The sequence below is a fragment of the Pongo pygmaeus genome, chromosome 10, assembly GCF_028885625.2.
Source record: "Pongo pygmaeus isolate AG05252 chromosome 10, NHGRI_mPonPyg2-v2.0_pri, whole genome shotgun sequence".
Lineage (NCBI taxonomy): Eukaryota > Metazoa > Chordata > Mammalia > Primates > Hominidae > Pongo > Pongo pygmaeus.
In genome coordinates, this window is record NC_072383.2 from 2,028,811 (window position 1) to 2,042,742 (window position 13,932).

Sequence of the window (13,932 nt, forward strand, 5' to 3'; positions counted from 1 at the left end):
CTGGTTAATAAATGTCAGGAAAATAAAGAAGGGTAAAAAATTATCCTTAAATATTCATTTATTTAAATACTTCTTTTATAAGGTTCAATTATTTCTACTTTCTTACATTGAAGAATCATTTATGTACAAGAAAATGCACAGATCTTAAAGTGTTCTGCTCAGTGAGTTGGCAATAAAACACTCTTATGTAACCAACACTGAAAACAAGATATAAAATATTTTTATCACCGTTTTCCAGTCAACAACCACACCCCACTTCCACCACCAGCCCCAGCAGAGACAACCAATTTTTTACTTCTATCACCCTAGATCAGTTTTGCCTGTTCTTCAGCTTCATACAAATGGGGTCGTACAGTATATCCTCTTTCGTAGATGGCTTGCTTTGCTCAACATGTTTCTGAAATTAATTCATGTTGAATATATCAGTAGTTCATTTCTTCTTATTGCTGAGTAGTGTTCTATTATTATATACCAAAATTTGTTCATCTATGTAACTGTTGATGGGTATCCAGGTTATTACTAGATTTTTTTGCTATTATGAATAAAACTGCTTTGAGCATTTGTGTAGAAGTCTTTGTGTGGACATGTGCTTTTGGAGTCTCGCTCTGTCACCCAGGCTGGAGTGCAATGGCACGATCTTGGCTCACTGCTGCAACCTGCGCCTCCCGCGTTCAAGAGATTCTCCTGCCTCAGGCTCCCAAATTGCTGGGATTACAGGTGCCCGCCATCAAGCCTGGCTAATTTTTTTTATTTTTAGTAGAGATGGGGTTTCGCCATGTTGGCCAGGCTGGTCTCAAACTCCTGACCTCAGGTGATCCGCCTGCTTCGGCCTCCCAAAGTGTTGGAAATACAGGCATGAGCCACAGCGCCTGGCCTTTTGTTTGTTTGTTTTTGAGATGGAGTCTGGCTTCATCACCCAGACTGGAGTGCAATGGTCCCATCTTGGCTCACTACAACCTCCACCTTCAGGGTTCAAGCCATCCTGCCTTGGCCTCCCCAGTAGCTGGGATCACAGGGGCCTGCCACCATGCCTGGCTAATTTTTGTATTTTTAGTAGAGAGGGGGTTTCACCATGTTGGCCAGGCTCGTCTCGAACTCCTGACCTCCAGCGATCTGCCCGCCTCAGCCTCCCATAGTGTTGCGATTACAGGCATGAGCCACCGTGCCCAGCCTGTTTCTCTTAAGTAAATAACTATGAATGGAACTTGTTGGATCATACGCTAGTTATATGTTTAAGTTTATAAGAAATTGCCAAATAGTTCTCCAAAGTAGTTGTAGCATATTACTCTTTCACAAGCAATGTATCAAAGTTTCCATTGCTCCACATCCTCATTAACACTTGTCTTTTTAATTTTAGCCATTCTAAGGAGTATGTGATATTCTTATTTGGGCTTTAATCTGCATAGGTTTCCAATGTCCAATAAGCATATGAAGAAATGCTCAATACAATCTGTTGTTATGGTAAAATGCAAATTAAAATCAGAATGAGATATCACTTCAGAATCCCCAGAAAATTAAAAACAAACAAACAATATCAAGTTCTGACAAGGATGTGGAGCAAATGGGAAATCTTAGACATTATTGGAGAGAGTATAAATGGGCACATAACTGTTCAGCAGTATCTCTAAAGCTAAACAAACCCCTACACTATGTCCCCATCAATTTCACTCCTAGGTATAAACCCAAGACAGATAAGCATACATATCCACCTAAAAAACATGGACGGGAATGTTCATGGCAACTTTATTCAGAATAGCTCAAATTTGGAAACAACTCAAATATCTATCGATAGGAGAATAAACAGACTGCAATATAATGATGCAGTGGAATATTACACAGAATAAAAAGCAAGAAACTACTGCTACATGCATTAACTTCAAAGTACCTGATGAATAATGTTAAGAATCTTTTCATATGACTATTGGTATTTGTACATCTTCTTTAATTTTAAAGCGTCTTTTCAAATCTTTTGCTAATTTTTAAGTTGGCTTGTCTTTCTGTTGTTAATTTCTAAGTGTTATTTACATATTCTCAATATAGTGCTGTGTCAGATATATGTACATGTTCTCAATATGTTTTCCCAGTCTGGTTTTTCTTTTCATTTTCCTAAAGGTATCTTAAGAACAGAAGTTTTTAATTTGATGAAATTTTTACTTTTGATGAGGTAAAATTTATCATTTTTTGTTTTATAGTAAATGCTTATAAGTGTCATTTTAAATCTAGTGTTTGGTAATACTACCTTTAACTATTTTTAATAAAGAGTTATTTATTTTGTTGCTTCTATAAAAAGGAAAAAAAATTCTTATTTCATTTACAGATAAAACATCTATAGCATAAGCTTTTCTGTTTAAACCACACGGCCATGGTTTAACAGGGCCAGGAGGAAACAGAGATGTGACCTGTTTTCATGTATCATAATTAAGATATCAAGTTTAAAATAGTGAATGAACCTCTTAAATATCAAATCACAATATCTCAATAAGCATAAAACAAATTGAAGGAGACATCCATAAAAGTGCTTTTTAGAATTTAAATAAAGTTCTATAAAGAAAATTTATATTATATATCTGCATTATACATCATCTCATTCACATAGATAAAACTAACATTTTCCCATATTACATATCTCTTCCTTGAACTATTAAATTTCCCATGATGAGGATGTATGACATTCTCACAACTCACAATTACCTCTAGGAACTTTTAGGTAAATGTTACTACTGTATATATTAAAGTAACCTTGAGAAGCTGAGCAGTTCCTAGGTAAGCTGCTAAAATTACTTACTGCTTTGAGTTTCTACACAGGAACCACAGAGGTTCCTTAATGCCTAATGGCTAATGCTCCAGAAGAAAAAATAAAGAAATAGTTGTGAACTTTTAGGTTAAGTTTAATCAGTAGCTTTGAATAAAGAAATCCAATAAAAACAATTCAGTACTCATTGCAAATATTTAATTGTGCACGTTTAATGCAAGGAATTCAGTGCTATGGGGGACTGGAAAGACACCTTTGTCCTGAACGTGCTTGCACTCTAACAGAGAAGCTAGGACAAAATATTATACATAAGGTAAAATATAAGCACAACTAGTAATTGCCTTTATTTCTAGCTCAGATTTAGCATGTTATTTTGAACATATATGTTTACATGTCTGTCTTTTGTGCTAGGACGGTAAACTGTAAGGGGGAGGGATATATCTTATTCGTTACTTCCAAAATCCAACACAGAATCAGTTTCAACAGACAAGTGGTCAATAACAAATGGGCAAAGCAAACATAAGTACAACATAAAAGACATATACGCTGCAGTGAGACATCACAGCTATACAGGGGAATCACAAAAACATCCAGGGAGGTAAAGTTCCAGCTGGGTTTTGAAATGAGTAGAATTTATCTGGTAGAGATTGGTCAGAATGAGGGAGAGAATTCAAGGAGAAAAAAAAATATTTAAAAGCACGCAGGTAAGAGTGTTCTGGGAAAGTGTATATGCAGTTGTTTACTTGGAGCATTAGGCAAGCGTGCAAGAGTAGTAGCCGACATGACCTGAAAGGGTAACTGACGTGACTACAGCAAGCTTTAAATGTTAGGTGGAAAGTTTTACTTCAAAGGCATTTCAGATTTTGAGAAGGAAAGCAACTTAATTAGGTTTGTGCTATAGGAAGATAAATCCAGCTGTGGTTTTGGATGGAGGGGATAAGCCAGATGGGAATTATAAGGCTAATGGCATATCCTTTTTATGAATTGCTGGATTCAATTTGCTAGTATTTTTTCCTTTTTATTGTGTTAAAATATTAAAAACATTAAATTTCCAGTTTAAAATATGCAGTTCAGTGGCATTAAGCACATCCACAATATCGTGCAACCATCACCACTATCCATCTCCAGAACTTTTTCATCATCCCAAACTAAAACTCTGTACCCATTAAAAGATAACTCCCCACTCTCCATTCCCTGAAGCCCCTGAAAACCACTATTTTACTTTCTGTCTATATGAATTTGACTACTCTAGGTACCTCACAGAAGCGGAATCATACAATATTTGTTCTTTTGTGTCCGGTTTAACTTAGCATAATGTCTTCAAGGTTCATTCATGTTGTAGTATATATATCATAATTTTATTCTCTTTTGAGGTTGAATAATATTCCATTGTATGTGTATATAATATTTTGTTTATCCATTCATTCATTGATGGATGTTTGGGTTATTCCCATCATTTGGCTATTGTGAATAATGCTACTATAAACATTATTTTATTCGCATTTTGCTGAGGATTTTTATACCTATATTCACAAGAGACATTGATCGATAATTCTCTTTTCTTGAAATGTCTTTGCCTTGTTCTGGTATCAGGATAATGCTGCCCTCATAAAATGAGTTGGAAAATATTACCTCTTCTACTTTCTGAAAGAGATTGTGTAGAATTGGCATTATATTGGTATTACTCCTCCCTTGAATATTTGGTAGAATTCACCAGTTAAACTATCTGAACTTGGGGTTTTGTTAGATTTTTAATTACAAATTCAATTCCTTATTATGGGACTATTTAGGTTACCTATTTTTCTTGAGTTAATTCTGATGATTTGTATTTCTCAATGAATTAGTCCATTTCATCTAAGTTGCTGAATTATAGTACTCCCTTATTATCCTTTTAATGTCTGTAGATAGACTTTCTTTCATTTCTCATATTGCTAATTTGTGTCTTCTTTTTTTTTTTTCCTTCATCAGTCTGGCCAGGTATTTATCAGTTTTACTGATTCTTTTCAAAGATAATCAGGTTTTGGTTTCACTAATTTTCTCTAAACAGTTTTTCTGTTTTTTATCTCATTGATTTCTCTTCTTTTTATTTCTTTCCTTCTGTTTGCTTTGGATTTAATATACTCTTCTCCTATTTTCTTTAAGTGAACGTTTGAATTACTGACTTAAGAACTTTCTTCTTTTCCAATACAGGTATTTGATGCTATAAATTTCCCTCTAAGTCCAACTTTGGTTGCACTTGAAATATTACAATTTTCATTGTTATTCAGTTCAAATGTTCTCTAATTTTCTTTCTTCTTTGACAGGAGTTTTTCAGAAGTGTGCTGTTTAATTTCCAAATATTTGGGGATATTCCAGATACCTTTCTGTTGTTGACGTCTAATTTAATTCTATTGTGGTCCCAAGAATATACTTTGTATTATTTCAATTCTTTAAAAATTTTTAAGGTTTGCTTTATGACCTACGATGAGGTTTATCTTGGGGAATGTTTCACGTGCACTTGAGAAGAACGTGCATTCTGCTGTCGTTCCATAGAATGTAATACAAATGACAGCTGTGTTTAGTTGATAGTGTTGTTCAAGTCTTCCATATACTTGCTGTTTTCTGTCCTCTTGCTCTATTGATTGTAGAAAGTGGAGCACTAAATTCTCCAAGTGTAATTGCAGAATTAAAAAAAAACAAAAACTTCTCCTTTCAGTTCTATCACTTTTTGCTTCACATACTTTGAAGCTCTGTATTTAGGTGCATATACATTAATAATTATTATGCCTTTTGGATGACTTTATCCCTATATCATTATGTAATGTCGTTTTTTATCCCTGGTAATTTTCATTGTTCTGACATCTACTTTGTCTGATGTTAATCTAAACACCCCAGTTTTCTTTTCATTAGTATTTGCATGGTATATCTTCTTCATCCTTTTACCTTTAACCTATCTATATCGTTACATTTAAAACGGGTTTTGTGTAGAAAGCATATAGTTAGGCCATGCTTTTTTTAATCCAATCTGGCAATATCTGTCTTTTAATCACTATGTTAGCCCATTTACATGTAACGTAACTACCGATATGGTTGAACTTGGGTAGGTCTACCATTTTATTTTTTGTTTAATGTTTGTCATATTTTTTGCTCTCCTATTACCTTCTTTCTTGTCTTCTTTTGGGTTATTTGAATTTTTTAGTATTCTATTTTATCTCTTGGTGATATCTCTATATTTCTTTTTAGTGCTTGCTCTAAGAAATACAATATACATATCTAACTTTACCCAGTCTACTTAGAGTTTTTCTTTTACCACTTCAAATAGAATGTAAAGGCTCTATAAGCATACAGGTCCATTTACCCTCTCTTTTTATATTATAGTTGTCACATGTATCACATCCATATACACTGAACCTCCCCCTGACAATATTATAACTTTTGCTTTCAACAGTCATATGTATTTTAAATAATTTGAGAGGAGAAAAAATAAATCTCTTGTAATTACCCATATATTTACTATTTCTGTTGTTCTTACTTCATCCTGCAATTCCAGCTTTCCCTTTGATATTATTCCTTCCAGCCTGAAGAATTTCCTTTTAGCATTTATTCTACAGCAGGTCTTCTGGCAAAAAAAAAAAAAAGTTCTTTTTATGTTTCCTTTATCTGAGTATGTCTTTATTTCACCTTCATTCCTGAATGATATTTTTGCTGGAAATAGAATTCTAGGTTAATAGCTCTTTTATTTCCAAACTTGAAAATGTTGCTCCACTGTCTTCTGGCCTACATAATTTCTGATAAGAAATCTGTAGTCATTCAAAACATTATTATCCTAGATGTAACACAATGGTTTTCTCTGGTTTGCTTTCAAGATTAAAAAAAAAAAAAAAAATCTTTGTTTTTCAGCAGTTTGATTGTGACTAAATGTCATGTCATGGGCATGGTTTTCTTTGGGTTTATTCTGTTTGGGGATTCACTGAGTTCCTTGAATCTATACATTTGTCTCCTTCACTAGACTGGGAAAGGTTTTGGACACTATTTTTTCAAATATTTATGAGTCTCTCCTCTTTACTAGACTTCGATGGCACAAATTAGACCTTCTGATATTGCCCCACAGATTTCTGAAGGCCTGTTCATTTTTTAAAAACATTTTGGCTCTATATTCTTCAGGTTTGAAAATTTCTATTGACCTATCTATGAGTTCACTAACTCTTCTTTCCACTGTCATCTACATTTTGCTATTAAGACCATCCAAGAAATACTATTCAGTTCCAAATTTTCCATTTGGTTATTTTTTATACCTGTTTTTATGCCAAGAATTTCTATCTTTCCATTCTTTCAAGAGTATCCAGTTTTACCTCACAGAGCATGGTAATAACTATCTTAATGTCACTATCTTATAATTCTAACATCCAGATCATCTCAGGGTGGCTACTGATTTTTTCCTCGACAGTTTGGCATATTTTCCTGGCTAGTAATTTTGGATTGCACCCTGGACATTTTTATTATTTTGTGAGACTCAGAGTCCTCTTGAAACCCTCCAGAGAATGTGCATTTTGTATATTTGAGAAATCAATCAATTCAGTTAGGTTTAGATAAGAAGCTCTGTCTTGCTGTCTGTAGATGATGCTTCCCACGTCGGTTTCATTTTCTTTTTCTTTTTTTTTTTTGAGATGAGTCTTCCTCTGTCGCCCAGGCTGGAGTGCAGTGGTGCGATCTTGGCTCATTGCAAGCTCCACCTCCTGGGTTCATGCCATTCTCCTGCCTCAGCCTCCCAAGTAGCTGGGATTACAGGCGCCTGCCACCACACTCTGCTAATTTTTTTTGTATTTTTAGCAGAGACGGGGTTTCACCGTATTAGCCAGGATGGTCTCGATCTGACCTCGTGATCTGCCCGCCTCGGCCTCCCAAAGTGCTGGGATTACAGGCGTGAGCCACCGCGCCCAGCTGTCAGTTCCATTTTCAAAGGTGTTTATGTCTGCCCTATACATATACTAGTCTGAAATCTGGTTTATATTGTAAGTTAATTCTCAAAGCTGTTGTTATTTCCTGGGTTCTGTTACATGTATGTAGCTCACAGGTGGACTCAGGATTTGCATCAGTTCCTAGACAGAATTAGGAGATCTCCTTATCCAGCTCCCTCCTCTAGAATTGCTCCCACTCGCCAGCTGTCAGGGGCCTTTTTCCCCAGGCTTCCGGCTACAAAGTCACGGTTTATCTCAGGGTTTTAGACTCTCACACTGTCAGGCAGTCTGTGCAGCAAAAGAAAATAAAAATAAAAATACATAATGGGATTTTCCTCACACTCTTCAGACCACAGGGGCAGAGACAGGCTCTTTCTTGGGATGTCAGGTGCCTGCGCCAGCACCATGACCACCACAGTGGCAGTTCAGCTTTCCCTGCAACTGGCTTCACGGTAGGGGTAGAAGAGAAAAAGGGAGGTAAGGAAAGAAAAGGGGGAAGTCTTTAGAAAGCGGAGTTTCTCTCAGGTTTTGTTATTTTTTTTCCTAGAGTTCTGTGACTTGGCGCATTCTTGGGTCAAAGCCAGTTGATAAAAGAGGAAAGAATAAAGCCAGGAACTCACCACCACAGCAGTTTTTCTTCAAGTTCTGATTGCTCTCCTCAGTGTGTCTGTTGTCATTTACTTTCAGAGGCCCCAGTTAGTTGCTTTCGTAATCTGCCCAGAACTTTTAGTTGTAAACAGTGGGAGAGATATATTGTAGTGAACTTATTCTATTTTGGATGATACCACAAGTTCAATTCCTTTTTGCTATGGGGGGTTATGAAACATCCCAAGTAACAACACATAATGAAAACCTGAACTGGAATAGAAGTGGGGACAGAAAGAAGGAGAGAAGCTACAGAACCACTCCAGAATTAAGAAACATGGCTGTGAAGACTTCAAAAGGTTTACTATTACCACACATGCTTAAAAAAAAGAACTTACAGGAACTCCCAGCTTTACAAACGATTTGTTGATACAAACGGGCATTAGAAGTACTCTGCCCTGCTGCTAAGGAAATTATATTCTTGGCCTCTATACAGTTTTATTCTTGAATGGATTTTCCTACAGAAATAATCCTACATAAGCTAGTGCTATATTTCATATGTACATCATTATAATACTAGTATGCTACTCTTAAATAGGTACACACTGGGCTAGAAAGGCTTTTGTGAGTTGACTTGGAAAGCTAACCACAACTATAATTATGTTTTTTATGAGAGTGTATTTTGATATCCAATTATATTTCTAGTTTTTATTTTCATGAAAATAATACACGTACATAATTTTAAAAGTTAAATAATACTATGAAGTTTATAGCAAATAGAATCCTTCTCTAGTCACTCCATTCTTGATTACTGCTCCCTAAAAGCAATTTAAATTACATCTATGACAGTTCTTTCTGCTCTCCATTTATTTCTCATCCAATTTTTCTTATGGTATTTAAATCCCTTTCCCATATATCATGTATGTACCATTTCTTGATTTTTAAAAATTGACTGAAGAGGATTCAGTTTTCTTACAATACACACAAATTCACACACAAATACACACACATACAACCCCATCCTTCCAATATAATGCTTTCATATTCAGTGTCTTTAACTATGTATTATGATTTGCAGAGCTACATGGTGTATTATGATTACATTTCCTTTTTTGTTCAATATTTTGTTTTCCCAGGAATTAAAAAGGGGTTCTTTTGTCTCCCTCCCCCTTAGTTTTCAATGCTCCTCATATCATCACCAAACTCTTAAAAAGTAACTGTAAATGTCCCAATAGATTCAAACTATCAGTTGTAAATTTTTTCTTGGATACCATTCCTGAAGCAATTCACCCTTTGACTTTAATTTAAATTCCCTCCAGTTGCACAGGGGTCATTACGGGACTCTTCACCTTTGCTTTGGGAGATTCCCTTCTTCCTGGACGGTTTGTATATCAGTCACAATAGGCCAAGTTATGCTACAGTAACAAATGACACCGAAATCTCAATGGCTTAGCTTACAATGACAAAGGTTTATTTCTACAAGCTACGTGTCCATCATGGGTCATTGTTACCTCTGTGCCATGTTATCTTCATTTCAGAACCTAGGCTGACAAAGTAGCCTCTGCCTGGAATATTGCTGGTCATCATGGCAGAAGGAAAAAAGGCAGTAAATCTTGAGCTAGTTCTTAAAATATTTGCTCAGAAGTGATACATATCACTTTCACCCAAATTTCACTGGCCAAAACAATCAGTATAGCCATACTTGAGTACAACAAGGTAAGTACATATTATCATTCTGCAGGTGGGTCAATGCGTGGTACAGCCAACAGAGCAAAGATAAATAACCCTCTGTAAGGAGGCAACGCTCATGTTTGTGAACAATAAAGCTATTACAGCATGCTTCCTATTTCTTGTTTATTCTATCTCTTTCGTAAAATGGATCCTTCACCCTTTGGGTTTATGTCTTTTTTATACTTTTACTGTCATTTCAAGAGAATTTCAGGAAAACTAGGAGTGTGCTCACTCTGCCATGGTTTACCCAAAAGTCTACCAACCAATCACTTTAAAAGGTAACTTTTTTGAAGATGGCCTATTTAGAAGATGGGGGCTACCTGTAATTTTCCTTTTCATTCAGGGTACTATTTCCATTATTTATAGCAGTTTTTCCCAGATCCTATAAATGTTAATCAAGGATTTAAACTGTCATTTCTTTTTTCATACAAAACTACCCCAAATGGTAAATTCACTTTAAGACTTAGGAGGAGTTTTCTAAAATAGTTTTGGTCCTAAATATCTTAAGTTTGTCTTTTCTGATTTGATCTAAACTTCAGGTTTACATCTGCAATAAAATCCAGCATCTAAAAAAAATTTCATTGCAATCCTATAATTGTGGATAATAATATATTCAACTTGTTGGCCTAGCTCTGAAATCTCCCTGTCAGCTGGGCATGGTGGCTCCCCCCTGTAATGCCAACTACTCAGGAGGCTGAGGTGGGAAGATCACTTGAGGCCAGGAATTTGAAACCAGCCTGGGAAACACAGCAAGATCCTGTCTCTAAAAAGGTTGTTTTAAATTATCTGGGTATGGTGGTTTAGCCCAGGAGTTCAAGGTTGCAATGTGGCTATGACCATGCCATTACACTCCAGCCTGGGCGACACAGCAAGAACTTGTCTCTAAAGAGCAGAGCAGGAGCAGGAGCAGAGCAAAGAAAAAGAGGAAAGAAAAGGGAAAGGGAAAGGAAAGGGGCCGGGCGTGGTGGCTCATGCCTATAATCCCAGCCCTTTAGGAGGCCAAGGTGGGTGATCACTTGAAGTCAGGAGTTTGAGACCATCCTGGCCAACATGGTGAAACCCTGTCTCTACTGAAAATACAAAAATCAGCCAGGCATGGTGCCGCACACCTATAATCCCAGCTACTCAGAGGCTGAGGCAGGAGAATTGCTTGAACTTGGGAGGTGGAGGCTGCAATAAGCCGAGATTGTGCCACTGCACTCCAGCCTGGACAAATAGAGCAAGACTCTGTCTCAACTGAAAAAGCAAGAAAAGAAAGGAATCCCCATGTCATTGCTGTCTATAACTTAAGTATTATATTTGGGAAAATATATTTCCATATGCTTATATCTTATTTAGTTGCAAAATGAAAAACACAGTAAATGATTACTATAGGGGAATATTACAAAAGAAGTGGTCTAATTCAGCTTTTTGTTAAATTAGTTTTTAATCTGGTAAAAACTAATCTCTCTAATAACTGATATATGCTTGAATCTCAAGGCTAAACAAACTTGCTTTTTAAACCCTGGAGTGTACTCTAAAATAACTAAGTGTTTGTAAATGATAAACTTTGCTCAAATGCATTATTTACTGCTAGTACTTCACTGCTTGGGCCTCGGGTCTCGAAGTTAAGGTTTCTTGGTTCAAATGGTGTTTCCATCTCAAAATAGTCATGGACCACGGTGTATCACTTAATCCCTTTAACCTTAGTATTCTCATTTATAAAACAGGAATAACAGTATTTCCAAGAAAAAGTTATGGGATAACCCATATAAAGCCTGAACATAGTGTTTCGCAGACAGTAAATGTTTGTTGAATAAATGAATGAATGAAATGTTTGCCCTAACTTTAACAACTATCTTATTTACTTTTAAAGTTCATACAGGTCAAACCCCATTTTAACAAAGTTTAAACCCTTTAAACAATGTATAAACCCTTTTCTGTAATAAAGTAATCTATTTTGTGTTTGAATGAAGTTACTTTATTTATGAAGCATCTTTTTTTGGCTGATTAAATGAAGAGAGTTTGGAATTTTCCTTTCTTTATTTTGCTCTTCTACATTCATCCAATTCAAGAAAGGGATTTTTTTTTCTCTCCTAATGAATCTAAAAAACCTCACCACAAACCTCTATCAATTCCACCTTTGTCTACTTGAAATGCCCAAATACGGCCTATGACATACATAAGCCAATGTGAAATGCAAAGACCGGACAGAGAGACTCTCGACTATACAGAATATCTTGAGGAAATAGTCTTACAAAAACAATCCTGAGTAAAGCTGAGTTCCTTGCCCAAAGAAAGGCCAACCAATCTATATGCCACCAAAGAACATGTAAACCACACATAATTATTATATAACATATTTGAATTCTATTATAACGTTTAAGAGGTATCTGAGACTCTGACAGCACCTGTGGTAAACCCTTCTGTGTACCTTTGATGCCCAGGATTGAAAAGGCTTTTGCAAACAACATAAAACCAAATGACTCTGGGTGCAAAGGCAATCAGTATCAGATATAAAGGACAAAAAAAAAAAAAAAAAAAAAAAAAAGGCAAAATGAATCCAGAAAAGTAAATAGATCCATTCCCTTTCACTCTTTGTTGTTCAACTGATTCTATTTCTTTTGTATGGAAATTCATTAGAAACATTTTAATATGCATCCCAAAGGCTGCCTTTAATTTGCATCCATGTTTAATAGCAGAGCAGTACAGGTGGTGTGGAAAAAGCAATGGAAGTGAAATCAGAATCTGTGGGTTTTTACACAGTCTGCCTCCTCACTGGAGTCTCCGTTTCCTCATCTGCAAAATGGCAGTGAAAATGTCTACTCTACAAAATTGTGATTATTAAATATGGTAAAATAAATGAAAATCATTATAAAATATGGAGACATAAAAGAAAATATGAAAAAGAAATGAAAATAGAACAGCGCCATTCAATAGAAATATGAGGTGAACCACGAATGTGAGCCACATCTGTTATTTTAAATTAAAAAACACAAAGAAGCAGGTGAAATTAATAATATATTTTATTTTGCCCAATTTATCCAAAATATTGTCATTTCAACATGTTAATATAAAATAATTAATAATTGAGGTTTTTTTTCCTTTTTTTTTTTGTACTGTCTGAAAATTGGTGCCTATTTGACACTCACAGTACAGCTCCGTTCAGACTAGCCACATTTCAGGTACTAAACGGCCACAGTAGTTAGTGACTATCATAGTGGACAGCATATGCTTAGAACCAAGGTGTATGTTTATTAGATCTAAATAGTATTTTCTATCAGATAAACCCCGTGGGACTTAAGAAGGTTATTTTTTAAATTGATTCCCTAAAGAGAGTTTGTGTTTTTATATTTTTGGTATAGTAGTTAATATGTGATCTATAATAAGAATTTAAAATAAAATATTACCTATAACTGATCAGACCATGTATTTATCCAAAATACAAGCAACCAAAAACGATGATTATAGGTAACTTTGTAGTTATTTTATTAGGACTTAAATTATATATTAATTTGACATAAAATCTAATAATCTCAAAAAAAAAAACCTGACATAACTATAAGCACACAAAACAATTCAAACTATAAACAATTCAAACTGGCATTTCTGTAGAGAAGGAAAGCGTCCTGAAGTTGGAAATCCAAGTCTTTAGTAATAAACTACAATTGATAAAGTGTACCTTTCGGCAAAGAAACATGAGGAGAAAACACAATATTTTTCTATATTGCAAAACTTTTCATTTCACAGGACCTGCCATTAGTAAGTCATATTATAGTTTCAATAGCTTTATTTTTTTCTCTCATAAAAATTTATTCTCTAAATAATAGAATGACCACCTATTATGACAATTATATACAGCATCATTTTAATGCATCTTAATGATGCATTGGGGTTAAAATGTCAAATATTATTTACATTATACTCATTATTAAAATTACACTGAAT

At 35.2% G+C, this 13,932-nt stretch overlaps 2 protein-coding genes across 6 annotated transcripts in view; one reads left to right on the top strand and one right to left on the bottom strand.

The window, feature by feature from the left end:
* Nucleotides 1-13,932, bottom strand: part of DCP1B (decapping mRNA 1B) — a 63,845-nt gene that overhangs the window by 37,684 nt on the left and 12,229 nt on the right. The window lies entirely within an intron of this gene.
* LOC129009980 (voltage-dependent L-type calcium channel subunit alpha-1C) overlaps nt 1-13,932 on the top strand; it is a 716,779-nt gene that overhangs the window by 7,409 nt on the left and 695,438 nt on the right. The gene's annotated exons all lie outside the window — the stretch shown is intronic.